This window comes from Pan paniscus, chromosome 6, assembly GCF_029289425.2.
Source record: "Pan paniscus chromosome 6, NHGRI_mPanPan1-v2.0_pri, whole genome shotgun sequence".
Taxonomy (NCBI): Eukaryota; Metazoa; Chordata; class Mammalia; order Primates; family Hominidae; genus Pan; species Pan paniscus.
The window spans coordinates 108,449,406-108,468,514 of NC_073255.2; the positions used below are offsets into that span (position 1 = coordinate 108,449,406).

General features: G+C 40.2%; 2 protein-coding genes across 3 annotated transcripts in view; both read left to right on the top strand.

Moving 5' to 3' along the window:
• Positions 1-15,647, top strand: part of CLDN12 (claudin 12) — a 160,324-nt gene extending 144,677 nt beyond the window's left edge. The window contains exon 3 of the mRNA XM_063606298.1: positions 15,528-15,647. The gene's annotated coding sequence lies outside the window, so the exon portion shown is untranslated. The remainder of the gene's footprint in view (positions 1-15,527) is intronic.
• The window catches only part of CDK14 (cyclin dependent kinase 14), a 639,321-nt gene continuing 635,746 nt past the window's right edge, over positions 15,535-19,109 (top strand). The window contains exon 1 of one of the 2 annotated variants that reach the window (XM_063606295.1): positions 15,535-15,656. The gene's annotated coding sequence lies outside the window, so the exon portion shown is untranslated. The remainder of the gene's footprint in view (positions 15,657-19,109) is intronic. The other variant, XM_055114664.3, reaches the window with a different exon arrangement.

Sequence of the window (19,109 nt, forward strand, 5' to 3'; positions counted from 1 at the left end):
ATAGAGGTGTTTATAGTATTCTTTGATGGTAGTTTGTATTTCTGTGGGATTGGTGGTGATATCCCCTTTATCATTTTTTATTGTGTCTATTTGATTCTTCTCTCTTTTCTTCTTTATTATTCTTGCTAGCAGTCTATCTATTTTGTGGATCTTTTCAAAAAACCAGGTCCTGCATTCATTGATGTTTTGAAGGGTTTTTCCTGTCTCTATCTCCTTCAGTTCTGCTCTGATCTTAGTTATTTCTTGCCTTCTGCTAGCTTTTGAATGTGTTTGCTCTTGCTTCTCTAGTTCTTTTAATTGTGATGTTAGGGTGTCGGTTTTAGATCTTTCCTACTTTCTCTTGTGGGCATTTAGTGCTATAAATTTCCCTCTACACACTACTTTAAATGTGTCCCAGACATTCTGGTACATTGTGTCTTTGTTCTCATTGGTCTCAAAGAACATCTTTATTTCTGCCTTTATTTCATTATTTACCCAGTAATCACTCAGGAGAAAGTTGTTCAGTTTCCATGTAGTTGTGCGGTTTTGAGTGAGTTTATGAATCCTGCGTTCTAATTTGATTGCACTGTTGTCTGAGAAACAGTTTGTTGTGATTTCTGTTCTTTTACATTTGCTGAGGAGTATTTTACTCCCAATTATGTGGTCAATTTTACAATAAGTGTGATGTGAGAATGTATATTCTGTTGATTTGGGGTGTAGAGTTCTGTAGATGTCTATTAGGTCTGCTTGGTCCAGAGCTGAGCTCAAGTCCTGGATATCCTTGTTAACCTTCTGTCTCATTGATCTGTCTAATATTGACAGTGCGGTGTTAAGTCTCCCATTATTATTGCGTGGGATTCTAAGTCTCATTGTCAGTCTCTAAGGACTTGCTTTATGAACCTGGGTGCTCCTGTATTGGGTGCATATATATTTAGGATAGTTAGCTCTTCTTGTTGAATAGACCCTTTTACCATTATAGTGGCCTTCTTTGTCTCTTTTGATCTTTGCTGGTTTAAAGTCTATTTCATCAGAGACTGGGATTGGAACCCCTGCCTTTTTTTGTTTTCCATTTGCTTTGTAGATCTTCCTTCATCCCTTTATTTTAAGCCTATGTGCATCTTTGCACGTGAGTTGGGTCTCCTGAATACAGTACACCGATGGGTCTCGATTCTTTATCCAATTTGCTAGTCTGTGTCTTTTAATTAGAGCATTTAGCCCATTAACATTAAAGGTTAATATTGTTATGTTGGAATTTGATCCTGTCATTATGATATTAGCTGGTTATTTTGCCCATTAATTGATGTAGTTCCTTCATAGCATCAGTGGTCTTTACAATGGGTATGTTTTTGCAGTAGCTGGTACCAGTGGTTCCTTTCCATGTTTAGTTCTTCCTTCAGGAGCTCTTGTAAGGCAGGCCTGGTGGTGATAAAATCTCTCAGCATTTGCTTGTCTATAAAGGATTTTATTTCTCCTTCACTTATGAAGCTTAGTTTGGCTGGATATGAGATTCTGGGTTGAAAATTCTTTTCTTTTAGAATGTTGAATATTGGCCCCCACTCTCTCCTGGATTGTCGCATTTCTGCCGAGAGATCCGCTGTTAGTCTGATGGGCTTCCCTTTGTGGGTAATCTGACCTTTCTCTCTGGCTGCCCTTAACATTTTTTCCTTCATTTCAACCTTGGTGAATCTGACAATTATGTGTCTTGGGGTTGCTCTTCTTGAAGAGTATCTTTGTGGTATTGTCTGTATTTCCTGAATTTTTTTTATCATACTTTAAGTTTTAGGGTACACGTGCACAACGTGCAGGTTTGTTACATATGTATACATGTGCCATGTTGGTGTGCTGCACCCATTAACTCGTCATTTACATTAGGTATATCTCCTAATGCTATTCCTCCCCCCTTGTATTTCCTGAATTTGAATGTTGGCCTACCTTGCTAGGTTAGGGAAGTTCTCCTGGATAATATCCTGAAGCATGTTTTCTAACTTGGTTCCATTCTCCCCATCACTTCCCAGAACACCAATCAAACCTATATTTGGTCTTTTCACATAGTCCCACATTTCTTGGAGACTTTGTTCATTTCTTCTCACTCTTTATTCTCTATTCTTGTCTTCTCCCTTTATTTCATTAATCTGATCTTCAATCACTGATATCCTTTCTTCCACTTGATCAAATTGGCTATTGAAACTTGTGTATGCATCACGAAGTTCTTGGTTTTCAGCTCCACTCTTTATTCTAGTTAGCCATTTGTCTAACCTTTTTTCAAGGTTTTTAGCTTCCTTGTAATGGGTTAGAACATGCTCCTTTAGCTCGGAGAGGTTTGTTATTACCAACCTTTTGAAGCCTACTTCTGTCAACTCATCAAACTCATTCTCCATCCAGTTTTGTTCCCATGCTGGCGAGGAGCTGTGATCCTTTGGAGGAGAAGAGGAGCTCTGGTTTTTGGAATTTTCTGCTTTTCTGCTCTGGTTTCTCCCCATCTTTGTGTTTTTATCTACCTTTGGTCTTTGATGTTGGTGACCTACAGATGGGGTTTTGGTGTGGATGTCCTTTTTGTTGATGCTGATGCAATTCCTTTCTGTTTGTTAGTTTTCCTTCTAACAGGCCCCTCGGCTGTAGGTCTGTTGGAGTTTGCTGGAGGTCTGCTCCAGACCCTGTTTGCCTGGGTATCACAAGTGGAGGCTGCAGAACAGCAAATATTGCTGCCTGATCCTTCCTCTGGAAGCTTCGTCCCAGAGGGACACCTGCCTGTTTGAGGTGTCTCTCTGCCCTTACTGGGAGGTGTCTCCCTGTCAGGCTACATGGGGGTCAGGGACCTGCTTGAGGTGGCAGTCTGTCCATTCTCAGAGCTTGAACACCATGCTGAGAGAACCACTGCTCTCTTCAGAGCTATCAGACATGGAAGTTTAATTCTGCAGAAACTGTCTGCTGCCTTTTGTTCTGCTATGCCCTACCCCTAGAGGTGGAATCTAGAGAGGCAGTAGGCCTTGCTTAAGCTGTGGTGGGCTCCGCCCATTTTGAGCTTCCTGGCGACTTTGTTTACACTGTGAGCTATTCAGGCCTCAGCAATGGTGGATTCTCCTCCCCCGTCAAGCTGCAGTATCACAGGTTGATCTCAGACTGCTGTGCTAGCAGTGAGCAAGGCTCCATGGGCGTGGGACCTGCTGTGCCAGGCAAGGGAGGGTATTTTCTGGTCTGCTGGTTGCTAAGACCATGTGAAAAGTGCAGTATTTGGTCAGGAGTGTACCGTTTCTCCAGGTACAGTCTGTCATGGATTCTCTTGACTGGGAAAGGGAAATCCCCCAACCCCTCATGCTTCCTGTATGAGGCGACATCCTGCCCTGCTTCAGCTCACCCACCATGGGCTGCACCCACTATCCAACCAGTCCCAGTGAGATGAACCAGGTACCTCAGTTGGAAATGCAGAAATCACCCGTCTTCTGTGTCAATCTTGCTGGGAGCTGCAGACTGGAGCTGTTCCTATTTGGCCATCTTGGAAGCGACCAATAATACCCTAACTTTTAAACTCTTATGGTTAAAATATATTGTTCTCATAACCAAGGTCATTTTATACATGACAACCAATATACCAGAGGAAGTTCAACAAAATAAAACAAAAGATTTTACTATCAAATCTTTACCATTTTACTGTCAAAAGATCAAGAGACTGGTTTGATGAAAAGTATCTATTTTCAACAGGTATTTTCTGTCTATCTTTGATGGAAAGTTAAAAAAGACAGTTCTATATTTCAAATTATTTGGAGCAGTGACAAACATATAGCCAATTCATTAAGGAGTATATTTTATACTTTTATTGAAAAGGTTAATTATATGGTTTTGTGTGATGTGAGAGCTTTTAATACATACTAAGGACAATCATTTAAAACGTATATTTTAGGGGCGAAGCGTGGTGGCCCACACCTGTTAGCCCAGCACTTTGGGAGGCCGAGGCGGGCGGATCACGAGGTCAGAAGATTGAGACCATCCTGGCTAACATGGGGAAACCCCATCTCTACTAAAAATACAAAAAATTAGCCAGGTGTGGTGGCAGGCACCTGTAGTCCCAGCTACTCGGGAGGCTGAGGCAGGAGAATGGCATGAACCCGGGAGGTGGAACTTGCAGTGAGCCGAGATCACACCACTGCACTCCAGCCTGGGCAACAGAGCGAGACTCTGTCTCAAAAAAAATAAAAGAAAGAAAAAGAAAAAGGTATATTTTAAATTTCAGGTGTGTTTGGTTGTTATATTCTGTACTTTATTACTGAGGCTCTCATTAATTAGTTCTGTACTATAATGACATTAACAGAAATAATATTCATAACTGATGATTCATTACACTGGATGTACAAACACTCTTGCATGAATTAATGTTTTTCCCTGTTTTGAATATTAGCCAATGTCCATTCTTATTAAATGAATGTATCTCAAGGCCCTACCAAATAAGTACATGTAAAAAGTAGGAAGAAATGTGATATTAAACAATATACAATACCTTAAACATAATACACATCAGATATAAGGTAGGTAGTTGCAAATTTTAAGAAATTAAAAACCACCAGAGGGCAGCTCAATACAATAGTGTAAATACTTAAAATACTTAAATACTTAAAACAGTATGGTAGGTATAGTATTTTGAAGTAATTATAAGTCAGGTATTATAGATATAGAGGATAGAGAGTGAAAAGCGACACATTTAATAAAATACTTAAAATTTTTATATTTATATTAATACATGTTTTTTAGTTGACCTTCAAATGTAAATACATATTTCAATTATGCTTCTCTTTTTTTTTTTTTTTTTTTTGTTGGCAGCAGCAAAATTGGCCAGGAGGCAAGCAACCTGGCTAATATTAAATTTTATTTTATTTTATTTTAAGTTATTGTAGAAAGAGGGTCTTACTGTGTTGACCAGGCTGGCCTTGAACTCCTGGCCTCAAGCGATCCTCCTGCCTCTGCCTCCCGAAGTGCTAGGATTACAGGCACAAGCCACCATGCTCAGCCACAATATTAAATTTTTAAAAATGTGATCTTTTATGCTCAGGGACTATTACGAATACGTCTATACACACAAACTAGAAAATCTAGAGGAAATGGACACATTCCTGGAAACACATAACCTCCTCAGATTGAATTAGGGAGAAACTGAAACCCTGACCAGACCAATATCAAGTTCCAATACTGAATCAGCAATAAAAACCTATGAACCAAAAAAGCCGCACACCAGATGGATTCACAGCTAAATTTGACTGGTCATATGAAGAAGAGCTGGTACCAATTCTACTGAAACTATTCCCAAAAATTGAGGAGAAGGGACTCCTCCCTGACTCATTCTATGAAGGCACCATCACCCTGAAACCAAAACTTGGAAAAGACATAATAAAGAAAGAAAACTATAGGCCCATATCCCTGATGAACATAGACACAAAATCTTCAACAAAATACTAGCAAACTGAATCCAGTAGCACATCAAAAGTTAATTAATTCACTATGATCAAGTAGGCATACCTGGTATTCAAGGTTGGTTCAACATTCACAAATCAATAAATGTGATTCACCACATAAACAGAACTAAAGACAAAAACCAGGCTGGGCACAGTGGTTCACGCCTGTAATCCCAGCCTTTGGGAGGCGGAGGTGGGCAGATCGCCTGAGCTCAGGAGTTTGAGGCCAGCCTGGGCAATATGGCAAAACTCTATCTGTGCCAAAAATTTAAAAAAAGCCAGGCATGATGGTGCATGCCTGTGGTCCCAGCTACTTGGGAGGCTGAGGTGGGAGGATCATTTGAACCTGGAAGGGAGAGGTTGTGGTGAGCCAAGATCATACCATTGCACTTCAGTCTGAGTGTGAGACCCTCTCTCAAAAAAAAAGAAAAGAAAAGAAAAGAAAAGAAACGAAAAAAACCATATGATCATCTCAATAGACATGGAAAAAGCTTTTGATAAATCCAATATCCCCTCATGATAAAAGAAAAAAAAAACCCAACAAACTAGGCATCAAAGGAACATACCATCTATGACAAACTCACAGCCAACATTGTATTGAATGGGCAAAAGGTGGAAGCATTCCCCTTGTGAACTGGAACAAGACAAGGCTGCCCTCTCACCACTCCTATTCAACATAGTGCTGGAAGTCCTAGCCAGAGCAATCAGGCAAGAGAAATAAAAGGCATCCAAATAGGAAAAGAATTCATATTAACTCTCTTCATTGACAATATAATTCTGTACCTAGAAAATCCTAAAGATTCCACCAAAACGCTCCTAGAACTGATAAATGACTTCAGTAAAGTTCCAGGATACAAAACCAACATACAAAAATCAGTAGAATTTCTATACATCAATAATGTTCAAGCTAAGACCCAAATCAAGAATGCAATCCCATTTACAAGAGCCACACACACAAAATAAAATACCTAGGAATACATCTAACCAAGGAGGTGAAAGACTTCTTCAAAGAGAACTACAAAACATTGTTGAAGGAAATCATAGATGATCAAACTAATGGAAAAATATTCCATGCTCATGGATTGGAAGAATCAATATCATGAAAATGGCCATACTGCCCAAAGCAATCTATAGGTTCAATGCTATTCCTATCAAACTACAAATGTCATTTTTCATAGAATTAGAAAAAACTACTCTTAAATTCACGTTAACCAAAAAAGAGCTTGAATATCTAAAGCAATCCTAAGAGAAAGAAGGCCAGAGACATCACACTACCCAACTTCAAATTATGCTATAAAGCTACAATAACCAAAACATAATGGCACTGGTATAAAAACAAACACACAGACCAGTGGAACAAAATAGAAAATCCAGAGATAAAGCCACACACCTACAGCCACCTGATCTTTGACAAACTCAACAAAAATAAATAATGGGGAAGAAACCCCTCTGTTCAATATATGGTGCTGGGATAGCTGGCTAGCCATATGCCAAAGAATGAAACTGGACCCCTACCTTTCACCATATTATAAAAAATAACTCAAGATGGATTAAAGATTTAATTGTAAGACCTCAAACTATAGGAATCCTAGGAGAAAACCTAGGAAATACCATCCTGGACATTGACCTTGGGAAATGATTTGTGACCAAGTCCTTAAAAGCAATTGCAACAAAAATTGATAAGTAGGACCTAATTAAACTAAAGAGCTTTTGTGCAGAAAAATAGAAAAACAAACCAACTATCATCAGCGTAAAAAGACAACCTACAGAGTGGGAGAAAATATTTGCAAACCATGCATTTGACAAAAGCCTAATATCCAGAATCTATAAGGAACTTACACAACTCAACAAGCAAAAAACAAATAACCCCATTAAAAAGTGGGCAAAAGATATGAATAGACATTTCTCAAAAGAAGATATACAAGCAGCCGACAAACATATGAAAAAATGCTCAGCATTTTTCATCAGCATTAATCAGCAAAACGCAAATCAAAATGCAAATCAAAACCACAACAATCAGAATGGCTGTTTTTAAAAAGTCAAAAAACAACAAATGCTTGCAAGGCTGTGGAGAAAGGGGAATGCTTATACACTGTTGGTGGGAATGTAAATTAGTTCAGCCACTGTGGAAAGCAGTTTGGAGATTTCTCAAAGAACTTAAAACAGAGCTTCCATTCAACCCATTACTGGGTCTATATCCAAAGGAAAATAAATCATTCTACCAGATAGACACATGCATTTTTATGTTCATTGTGGCATTTTTCACAGTAGCAAGACAAGAAATCAATCTAGATGCCCATCAATGATGGATTGTATAAAGAAAATGTGTTGCATATACACAAGGAATATTACACAGCCATAAAAAGAATGAAATCAAGTCCTCTGCAGCAACATGGATGCAGCTGGAAGCTATTATCCTAAGCAAATTAATTCCGGAACAGAAAACCAAATATTGCATGTTCTCACTTATAAGTTGGAGCTAAACACTGGGTACACATGGATGTAAAGACGGCAGCAATAGACACTGGGGACTACTAGAGGTGGGAAGGAAGGGGACAAGGGTTCAAAGACTATTGGCTACTAAGCTTACTATCTGGGTGATGGGATCAATCATACCACAAACCTCAGCATCACACGATACAGCCATGTAACAAACCTGCACATGTGTCACCTGAATCTAAAATAAAATTTGATATTATTAAAAAGTAAAAATGTGATCTTGGATTTTCCCTAATTTGTGGTGGTCAGTGCTTCTCTTGTGAGAAGGAATTAGAAGCACTAACTTGTTTCTAATTTAATGAAATATAAATAAAAATTAGAATAATAATGATAATCCTTTTTAAGGTACTTTTCAAAATGTGCAATAACTTGATTTATTTGTTCATTTGTTCTTTGTCCCTCTTTCTAGTTTGAAAGCTCCATGAGGTCAAGAGCATTTACTTCAGGGACCTTGCCAAACACCATAACTAGAGTTGACTTTCAATAAGTATTTGTTAACTCCATTAAGTAATTAACTGTAAATTCTTAAGGGAGTAACCCTTCTAGAGATTATTCTGTGTTTTCATGTAGTCAGCAGTAATACCTTCCATGGACCCATCCATCTATCCACTCACCCACCCATCCATCTACCCATCCATCTTTTCAGCCAGCCATCAACCCGTTCATCCTTTAGACCACCCCTCCTTCCATCCCTAAAGATATCTAACGTTTAAGGACAGTCTTTACAAACGGATCCTTTCTTCTTGGTAATTAAAAAGAATGTTCTTCAGGAAGGAATTCCCTGTTCAAAGACTTTCCTTCCAGATCTTATAAAGTTGCTTGAGTAGGTTTTACAACAATAATGGCCCAATTTTCAAAATATGCAGTCTTCCTCAACTCCTCTCCTTGGCCTCTTCAATGGTGAAAGAATACATTAGGGTTCATTATGCTCCATTTCCCTCCCTAAAGCCCTGGTTTTTGGTTAGGAACTACTTTTTGACAAAGTAAAAGATGAAGTCCTTCCTCTTCCACAAAATTTACATTATTTATTTTGTAATATGACCAGAGGTTTTGAAGAAAATTCATTGCCATTCCTGTAGCTTCTTAATAATTAAATATGACCCCTAAGACATTCTATCTATCATGGTCTCATTCATAAGCCCCACGGCTTCAACCATCACTTTTATATTGAAGCCTTCTGTCTTAGACTGTTTTCACCTTGTATAGCAGAATACCTGAGACTGGGTAATTTACAAAGAACAGGGATTTATTTCTTACAGTTCTAGAGATTGTGAAGTTCAAGATCAAGGGGCTGGCATCTGTTGAAGGCCTTCTCTCTGTGTCATCTGGCAGAGAGCAGAAGGGCAAAAGAACACATACATGCCAGAGAAGAAGGGGGCTGAACTCAGTTTTTAAATCAGGATCCCAATCCTGAGATAACAAATTCAAAAAAGAAAAAGAAAAAAGGAGAGAGTGAGTGGAGAGGAAGGGAGGTAAAAAACTAAAAAAAACAAGTTCACTTCAATAATATTAATCCATTTATGAGGGCAGAGCCCTCATTACCTAATGACCTCTTTAAGATCTCATCTCTCAACACCGTTGGATTGGAGATTAGGTTTCCAGTACATGAACTTTAGAGGACACATTCAAACCACAGCACCTTCCGAATATGTACCTTGACCCCTGACTGCTTCCCCAAACTTCAGAGTTTTGTACCCACCTAGATGACCCACAGCCACCATCCATACACAGTGGTAGGGCAAGGAAAGGAAAGGTAAGAGAAGGAAGAAGAGAGGAGAGAGAAAAGAGAGATTGGCTGTTTTTATAGATTACTCCCCACCTTCCCTTCTGAGAATAGACTTCCAGAGAGTTTTCAGTATCTGTCAACAGCAGGGGCATGGGCCCCTTCCATCCAGAATTCTGGGAGGAGAATGCCATGTAGAGCCTGAAGACAGCATGGGGCAGTGTAGGTATAGTTTTGTTGTCTCATTTTTAGGCAGAAACAGAGGCTGGAGAAGATACCCCACTCTCCAATACCTCCAAGTCTGCATGAGGCAGAGAGAAGATACAAAAGTTCCATATCCTGGGGGTTGGGGCTGCCAAGTATTGAGTCAGGGGTTTGCCAGGAGTCACTGGGGTGGTTGGTGGAGAGTCATCTAGACCTGAGGGCTCCATGGCAGAGGAAGATCAATCCCAACTAGGAGGGCTGAGGTGAGGCAAGTCAAGGGCATGGTGGAGTGATGGGGTAGAGAAGGGGGATCAGGGATGGGGACAGATAGGACAACCACAGGGCTTTAACCATGTGTGCCAAGACAAGTGACCAGGAATCACTTTCCAGACCTTCAAAGAGTGCATGCAGTGAAGATGGGCCAACAAGCCTCCTCACCTGGGGTCAGTAGGAGCCCCGAGCAAGGACCAGGGGCCAAAGCCCCACAACCAATGATGTTCTAAAAACTACTCCCTTCTCAGACATCCCAAGAAGTGAGGGAAGGGACAAAATTTTGAGAAATGAGGACGGAGTTCAATCTTTGAAATGATAAAATAGTAAGCCAACTCTGACTGAATATTCATGAAAAGGAGCTCAATTTTATGCTGAAAGTAACTAAGCTAGCTGTAATTGGCATAATTATTTTCACTGTCAAAAACGGGATCTCATAGAAATTGAGCTCAGTTTAGCATAATTAAGTAATATTTCTATAGTTTGGAGCTGTGACTCTGAAATTATTAGCACCTACACAAAATTGACCCCAAGATTTCTTACCAAGAAATAAATTTTACAAAAGTTCTCCGTAACACCAAATTTTTATAACGTTGAGATATTTAACACTGCTCTCTAGTCAGTTTTTTTTCACTTAGCCAAAAATTTTGAACATTTTCCTAAGTAACCAAACGTTCTTCCTCAATATAATTTTTAATAACAGAATGGTAATTGATCATAGGGCTGTTTCATAAGTTAATTAACTTATCCTTTTTTGTTTTAACTATACTTAGATTGTTTCCTATTTTCTGCTATATGAATAGCAATGAGATAATGAACAACCTATAGATATATCTTCCAGGGCCTTTTTTTTTTTTTGGAGATGGAGTGTCTCGCTCTGTCGCCCAGGCTGGCGTGCAGTGGCGCGATCTCTGCTCACTGCAAGCCCCACCTCCCGGGTTCACGCCATTCTCCTGTCTCAGCCTCCCGAGTAGCTGGGACTACAGGCGCCTGCCACCACGTCAGCTAATTTTTTTGTTGTTGTTTTGTATTTTAGTACAGACGGGGTTTCACCGTGTTAGCCAGGATGGCTTCGATCTCCTGACCTCGTGATCTGCCCGCCTCGGCCTCCCAAAGTGCTGGGATTACAGGCGTGAGCCACCGTCAGGGCTCTTAAGATAATTTCTTTTTTTTTTTTTTTTTTTTTTTGAGACGGTGTCTTGCTCTGTTGCCCAGGCTGGAGTGCGGTGGCGCGATCTCCGCTCACTGCAAGCTCCGCCTCCCGAGTTCACGCCATTCTCCTGCCTCAGCCTCCCGAGTAGCTGGGACTACAGGTACCCGCCACTATGCCCAGCTAAATTTTTTTGTATTTTTAGTAGAGACGGGGTTTCACCCTGTTAGCCAGGATGGTCTCGATCTCCTGACCATGTGATCCGCCCGCCTCGGCCTCCCAAAGTGCTGGGATTACAGGCATGAGCCACCGCCCCCGGCCAAGATAATTTATTTGGAGTAAGTTTCTTGAAGTGGAGTTTCTGGACCAAACAGTATACATATTTTTAAAGTTTTGATCCATGTGACCAAATTGGCCTTGACAGATGTTATGCTACTTAAAATTCCAACTGAGTGCCTCTTTTCTTACCTCCTCAGCAACAATGGGTATTAGAGTGTTTAAGTCTCTTTAAAAAAAAAAAAATCTTTTTGGGCTGGGCGCATTGGCTCATGCCTGTAATCCCAGCACATTGACAGGCCTAGAGAGGTGGACCATTTGAGGTCAGGAGTTCGAGAACAGCCTGGCCAACATGGTGAAACCCTGCCTCTACTAAAAATACAAAAAAGTTAGCTGGGCGTGGTGGCATGTGACTGTAATCCCAGCTGCTGGGGAGGCTGAGACAAGAGAATCACTTGAACCTGAGAGGTGGAGGTTGCAGTGAGCACCACTGCACTCCCCTGGGTGACACAGCAAGACTCTGTCTCAAAAAGAAGAAAAGGGAAAAAAAGAAAAAAAGAAAAAATATTTTTGATTAAAAATCATCTTGTTGGCTGGGCATGGTGGCTCATTCCTATAATCCCAGCACTTTGGGTGGTTGAGGCAGGAGGATCACTTGAGCCAAAGAAGGCTGCAGTGAGCTGTGATTACACCATTGCATTCTAGCCTGGGTGACAGAGTGAGACCCTGCCTCAAAAAAAAAATCATCTTGTTTTAGTTTGTAATGATATGACTATAGTGAAATGAGACACTTCTTATTGATGGGTAAATCTCTTTCTCTACTAAGAATATCAATGCTTTGCTGCCAATATTTCTCCCAGCTTGGTATTTTAACAGGTATTGAGCTTCTCTGTGAACAAGGTAAAGTGACATGGAGGTATGAAAATGTCAGTGATGGCAAAAGCATTAGGGATGTGTGTATGTGCGTGTGTGTAACCAAATGATTTATGTTTTGAAGAAGTGGTTAATGGACAATGTCCTGTTACCATTTTTTATTTTGTACGAAGTAAAAAAATTCCTTTTTACTCCTCAAAAGGTTAACCATAGTTTAGAATAGGCAAATCCATAAAGGCAGAAAGTAGACTAGGGGTTGCTAAAAGTTGTGGGAAGGAGGGAATGGGGAGTGACTGCTAATGGGTACAGGGTTTCATTTTTGGCATGATGAAAATATTCTGGAATTAGACAGTGGTAATGATTGCACAACTTTGTGAACGTACTAGGAAACCACTAAATTATACACTTTAAAAGGGTGAATTTTATGGTCTGTGAATTATATCTCAACAAACCCAGTATTTTAAAAAGTCAATGTGCTTATTTTTCAGGTACACAGATGATATTTCCCTTTGAATAAAAAGGACAAGATGTTTTAAATTATTTTCTCAAGGCAGGAAGAATAGACTCTAGCCTTACTGATCCAATACTAATTCAAGGCAAATGGGCATAGAGTTTGTATTTGGGGTGCTGAAAATTTTCTGGAATGAGATGATGGTGATGGTTGTGTAGCCTTGTGACTATACAGAACCCCAGTAAAGTGTACACTTAAAAATGATGAATTTTATGGTATATGAATGGTTAAATCTCAACTTTTAAAAAGTGAAATAAAAAGTTAGGTACAGATGCTCCTTGGCTTGTGATGAGGTTATGTCCCAATAAACCCATCAAAAGTTGAAAATATCCTGTCAAAAATGCATATAATACCCCAATAAACCCATTGTAAAGTCAAAAATTATTAAGTCAAGCCATCATTAAGTTGGGGGCTGTCTGTATATGTACATAAAAATTTGTATACATGAATGTTCATAGCAGCATTATTTATAATAGCTTCCAGACAACCCAATGTCTATCAACTGATGAAAGAACAAGGTATGAGATACTCATATAGTGGAAAATTACTAGGCAGTAAAAAGGAATGAAATACTGATACATGCTACAACAAGGATGAAACTTGAAAACATTATGCTTAGAGAAAGAAAATATAATGGCCCAAAAGACTACGTTATATGACACCATTTATGTGAAATGTCCAGAATAGTCAAATTTGTAGAGATAGAAAGTAAATTAAACAGTATTGAGCTCTGGGTTGCTCTGGGTGAAGAGAAAAATGGGGAGTGACTACTATTTGGTAGGGGCTCCTTTTAGAGCTGATGAAAATGTTCTCAAGTTCAATAGTGATGAAAATTCACCTTGTAAATATAATAAAAACCACTGAATTGTCCACTTTATTTATTTATTTATTTAGACAGAGTCTTGCTCTGTTGCCCAGGCTGGAGTGCAGTGGTGCACTCAGCTCACTGCAACCTCCACCTCCCAGGTTCAAGCAATTCTCCTGCTTCAGCCCCACTAGTGAGTGGCTGGAATTACAGGCATGTGCCACCATGCCCGGCTAATTTTTGTAGTTTTAGTAAGGACAAGGTATCCCCATGTTGGCCAGGTGGGTCTTGAACTCCTAACCTCAGGTGATCCACCTGCCTTGACCTCTCAAAGTGCTGGGATTACAGGTGTGAGCCACTGCACCTGGGCAAATTGTCCACTTTAAATGGGTGAATTACATGGTATGTGAATTACTTCTCAATAAAGCTGTTTAAAAAGGAAAAAAAATTACTGACAAATAGTTACAAAATGTTGAGACAAAGGTTGAAGAGAGACAGATGGATGATAGAAGATGGCCTCTGCTAATACGATGTAAAAAAAGAAATCCTTGATCTTTGAGGAATCGCCACACTGTCTTCCACAATGATCTAGAACCAGAAATACCATTTGACCCTGCAATCTCATTACTGGGTATATATCCAAAGGAATATAAATCATTCTATTATAAAGACGCATATGTGCCTATGTTCTTTGCAGCACTATGCACAATGACAAAGACATGGAATCAACCCAAATGCCCATCAATGATAGACTGTATAAAGAAAATATGGTACATATACACCATGGAATATTATGCAGCCATAAAAAGGAATGAGATAATGTCCTTTGGAGGGACACAGATGGGGCTGGAAGCCATTGTCCTCAGCAAACTAACACAGGAATAGAAAACCAAACACTGCATGTTCCCACTTATAAGTGGGAGCTGAACAATGAGAACACATGGACACAGGGAGAGGAACAACACACACTGGGGCTTGTCAGTGGGGTGGCAGGACAGAGAGCATCAGGATCAATAGCTAATGCATGTGGGGCTTAATACCTAGGTGATGGGTTGATAGGTGCAGCAAACCACCATGGCACATGTTTACCTGTGTAACAAACCTGTACGTCCTGCGCATGTATCCCAGAACTTAAAATAAAATAAAATTTTATTTACAAAAAGAAAAAAAAACCCTCTTTTTTCTTCCCAACCTTTTCTCAATTGTAGGCAGCATTTACCTATTTCTTGAATCTATAATGATTCCTTTAACACTTTTCTAGATCTTGAGTTATTTGTTCAAATTATTTGTCTCCTCTCCAAGACTCATTGTTCTATACTTGTACGCATTGCAAGTACTATGCTCACTTGCAGAGTTTATGAAATTGCATGCATTTGTTTGCTCAATATTACGATGTATTATGTTACAATGAAGAGTTTAATGCCATCTTCAAATGCTTGCTTTTGCCTTGGACCCTTTTTTAAAATATTAAAGTGCTAGATTAAGCATTCATGCCAGTTACCACAATTGTTGATTCTGCCAGAAGAGCATTTACCAGTAGGTTCTGGTTCTTGTTACCCAACTCCTTCCCTATGAAAATTATGTCTCCCTAGTAACTAGGTTGTTTTGGCCATTGTTTTGACTTTAACAGCCCTGGGAGTGGAATCTTGTCAAATGTTTTAAATCATAGCACTTCCAAATTCATTCAACAAACATTTATTGAGTACCTACTATTGGCCAGATACTGTTTTGCTATTTTTTTTAATCAACATTAAAGAACTCCAGCTGGTTAATCGAGCATGATTTTTCTCTTACAGATACCAGTAACAGCAATTCAAAGATGTGAATAGGATTAATTCAGGGCTGTTGCTCCTGACAGATAAGTCAGTCTACCTGTTGTTGAATGACATGCAGAAAAGAAATTTGGTAAGAAGAAAGTGATTTGAGTAAGTACTTTTTGAATTTGTAGAATATTTTTGTTTTTCAGCTTTTAAATAACATTTGATGTTAAATCCTTACAAGAACGTTGGGAGTCGGGCTGGGCAACACCTTCCCCATCATTCTTCTATGGATGAGGACATGGAAGTCAGGGAGGTTAGCTGATGTGCTTGTTCAGAGGTGCACAGGAACCCAGAAAGTCCAACTCTTATTTCATCTTACCCTCTAGGTAAAACATCTAGGATCAAAGAAGACTGATAATACAGTCTCCTAACCTTTTCCAAACTATTTTAATCAAACTTGATTCTAATGTGAAGTTGTCTTTAATAAGGAAAGAATCCCACTTAGCTATTTGCTCAGCGAGGTCTGGGATTCTATCTAATCTCTATATGTCAGTGTATAATTTGAGCAAGGTTAAAAAGAAAACTAAACATTTCCTTAATATTTGGAGATGGTGGAGTCAGTCTATTTGTCTGTAAGAAATAAAAAGGTAAAGCGTATCCCTGCTTTTGGTGAGGAAAGTTCAGAAACGACTGTGTTTTGTTTCTGAAAACTTTGGAATACTTATCTTTGGCTAAATATCAAATATAAAAAATCCATAAAAAATTATCCTATGATAATTTTTGCTGGCCGCCCATGATGGCTCATGCCTATAAAGGCAGGAGGATCACTTGAGGTCAGGAGTTCGAGATCAGCCTGGCCAATATGGTGAAATCCCACCTCTGCTAAAAATACAAAAATTAGCTGGACGTGGTGGCATGATCCTGTAATCCCAGATATTTGGGAAGGTGAGGCAAGAGAATCGCTTGAACCCAGGAGGCAAAGGTTGCAGTGAGCTGTGATTGTGTCACCACATTCCAGCCTGGGCGACAGAGCAATACTGTCTCAAAAAAAAAATCGATAATTTTTGTAAAATTATACATAGTAAAAATAAATGGATCAGATTTTCCATCTGTTGCAAAAATTTTATAGCCTTAAATATTGCGCAAATGCGTGGTGGCTCATGCCTGTAATCCCAGCACTTTGGGAGGCCGAGGTGGGTGGATCACCTGACGTCAGGAGTTTGAGACCAGCCTGGTCAACATGGCAAAACTCTGTCTCTACTAAAAATATAAAAATTAGCCGGGCATGGTGGCAGGCATCTGTAATCCCAGCTACTCGGGAGGCTGAGGCAGGAGAATCGCTTGAACCCAGGAGGCGGAGGTTGCAGTGATCTGACATCATTCCACTGCACTCCAGCCTGGGCTACAAGAGTGAGACTCCATCTCAAAAACAAACAAAAATAATTAATTAAAATATATATATTGCCCAAATGTGTATAAATGCTGTATATGGAGTCATTTTCACAATAATTTCTCATTTTTATTGAGTACTAATTGTTTTCCAAGAACTGTTAGAAATTGTTTGTAAGTATTAACTTATTTAATCTCACACACTGTGAAGTGAGCTCCATGTAACATAACATATAACATAACATAACATAATGTGTCATGACATGGTATGATGTGACATAACATACCTCCATCTTATAGATGAGGAAACTGAGGCACAGAGAGAATTAGTTTCTTTTTTTGTTCTGTTTTGTTTTTTTTTGAGATGGAGTCTCATTCTGTTGCCCAGGCTGGAGTGCAATGATGCAATCTCGGCTCACTGCAACCTCCGCCTCCCGGGTTCAAGTGATTCTCTTGCCTCAGCCTCCTGAGTAGCTGGGATTACAGCTGCCCGCCACCATGCCCAGCTAACTTTTGTATTTTTAGTAAAGATGGGGTTTTGCCAGGTTGGCCAGGCTGGTCTCGAACTCCTGACCTCAGATGATCCACCCGCCTCGCCCTCCCAAAGTGCTGGGATTACAAACGTGAGCCACCGTGCCTGGCCGAGAATCAGTTTCTTGACCAAAGTGTCTTTTAAGGAATAAGGGCAAGATTTGAACCCATGCGCTCAAGCACTATCCTCTGCTATCTTATTTAGGTTAATGCTCTTGTGCTAAGCAAGGTTCTATTTGAGTCCCTTCAGAATTCATGTGTTGAAATCCTAACCTCCAAGGTGTTGGTAGTAGGAGGTGAGGCCTTTGAGAGGTGATTAGGTCATGAGGGTGGAGCCCTAGTGTATGGCATTAGTGCCCTTATAAAAGAGACCTTAGAGAACTCACTTACCCCTTCCACCATATGAGGTCACAGCAAGAAGACAGCTGTCTGCAAACCAGAAGAGGTCCCTCACCACACACCAGGGTCTCACTCCATTGCCCAAGCTGGGTGCAGTGGTGTGATCTTGGCTCACTGCAGCCTCAACCTCCCTGGGTTCAGGTGATCCTTCCACCTCAGCCTCCCAAGTAGCTGGGACCACAGGCACATACCACCATGCTCGGCTAATTTTTGTATTTTTTGTACAGATGGGTTTTCACCAGGTTGCTCAGGCTGGTCTCAAACTCCTGACTTCAAGTGATCCTTCCGCCTCAGCCTTCCAAAGTGCTGGGATTACAGGCGTGAGCCACTGTGCCTGGCCGGATCTGCTGGTATCTTAATCTTGGACTTTCCAGCCTCCAGAACTGTGAGAAATAGATGCCTGTAGTTTTAGCCACCCAGTCTATGGTGTTGTTATAGCAGCCCAAATAGAATAAGACATGTTCTTAGTTCAGATACCAGCAGCTTTCTCCATATTTATCAAATGCAAGCAGTGAGTTCACCAACACTAGGGCCTTGGGCAAAGTTTGAAGTCTTTCTTTAACACCTTTCCATTTCCCTGTACATATCTGTCATCCCCTTCTTTTGTCTCTGTCCACCATTTTCCCTCCTCTCATGGGCTGTGGCTCTGGTGTCTGGGGCTCCTAAGTCCTATCATGGAACTCCATCCAGGGCAGCCCTCCCGTTTAACTGACCTTTTCCTTCTTTTTTCCAAATCTAAACTGCCTCCACTGTGCCACAGCTATTATGAGATAAGCTCAGTCATATTTTATGTCTAAATAGAAACCTGTTGATTAGGCCAGAGCACAAAATCTGGCCAGGATTTGAGGGTGAATGAGAACAATGACTTCTAAGGTAGCTTGCCTTTTGCCTGATTCCAACCCAGCAAGCAATGCAGGGAATAGACAAGACATCAAGAATGCAAAGGAGTGGCCATGACTATCCATTACCTTACCAGTTCCCTATGTAGTGAAATTCAATGGAACTTCCTAACTGCAGTGAAACAATGCTAGGTCAGAAGAGCCCGAAATGTGGTTCACTGCCTTTGGTATGCACGGAAGGGAAAGGGGGCACATCACAACCTGTTAGGGAATGCCTGCTTCTCCACAGTTACTTAATACTATGTTCTTATGTTCTTAGTTTTTGGGTCTACAGAGGAATTTACCATAAAGCTAATAACATTTAAGCTTCAGGACTCCTCATTTCCCCAGGCCTCTGTGAGTTGTGGGAGTTGCTTGGAGTTGTAAAGTATTCCATGTGAGGAGGGGAAGCCAGCATGCA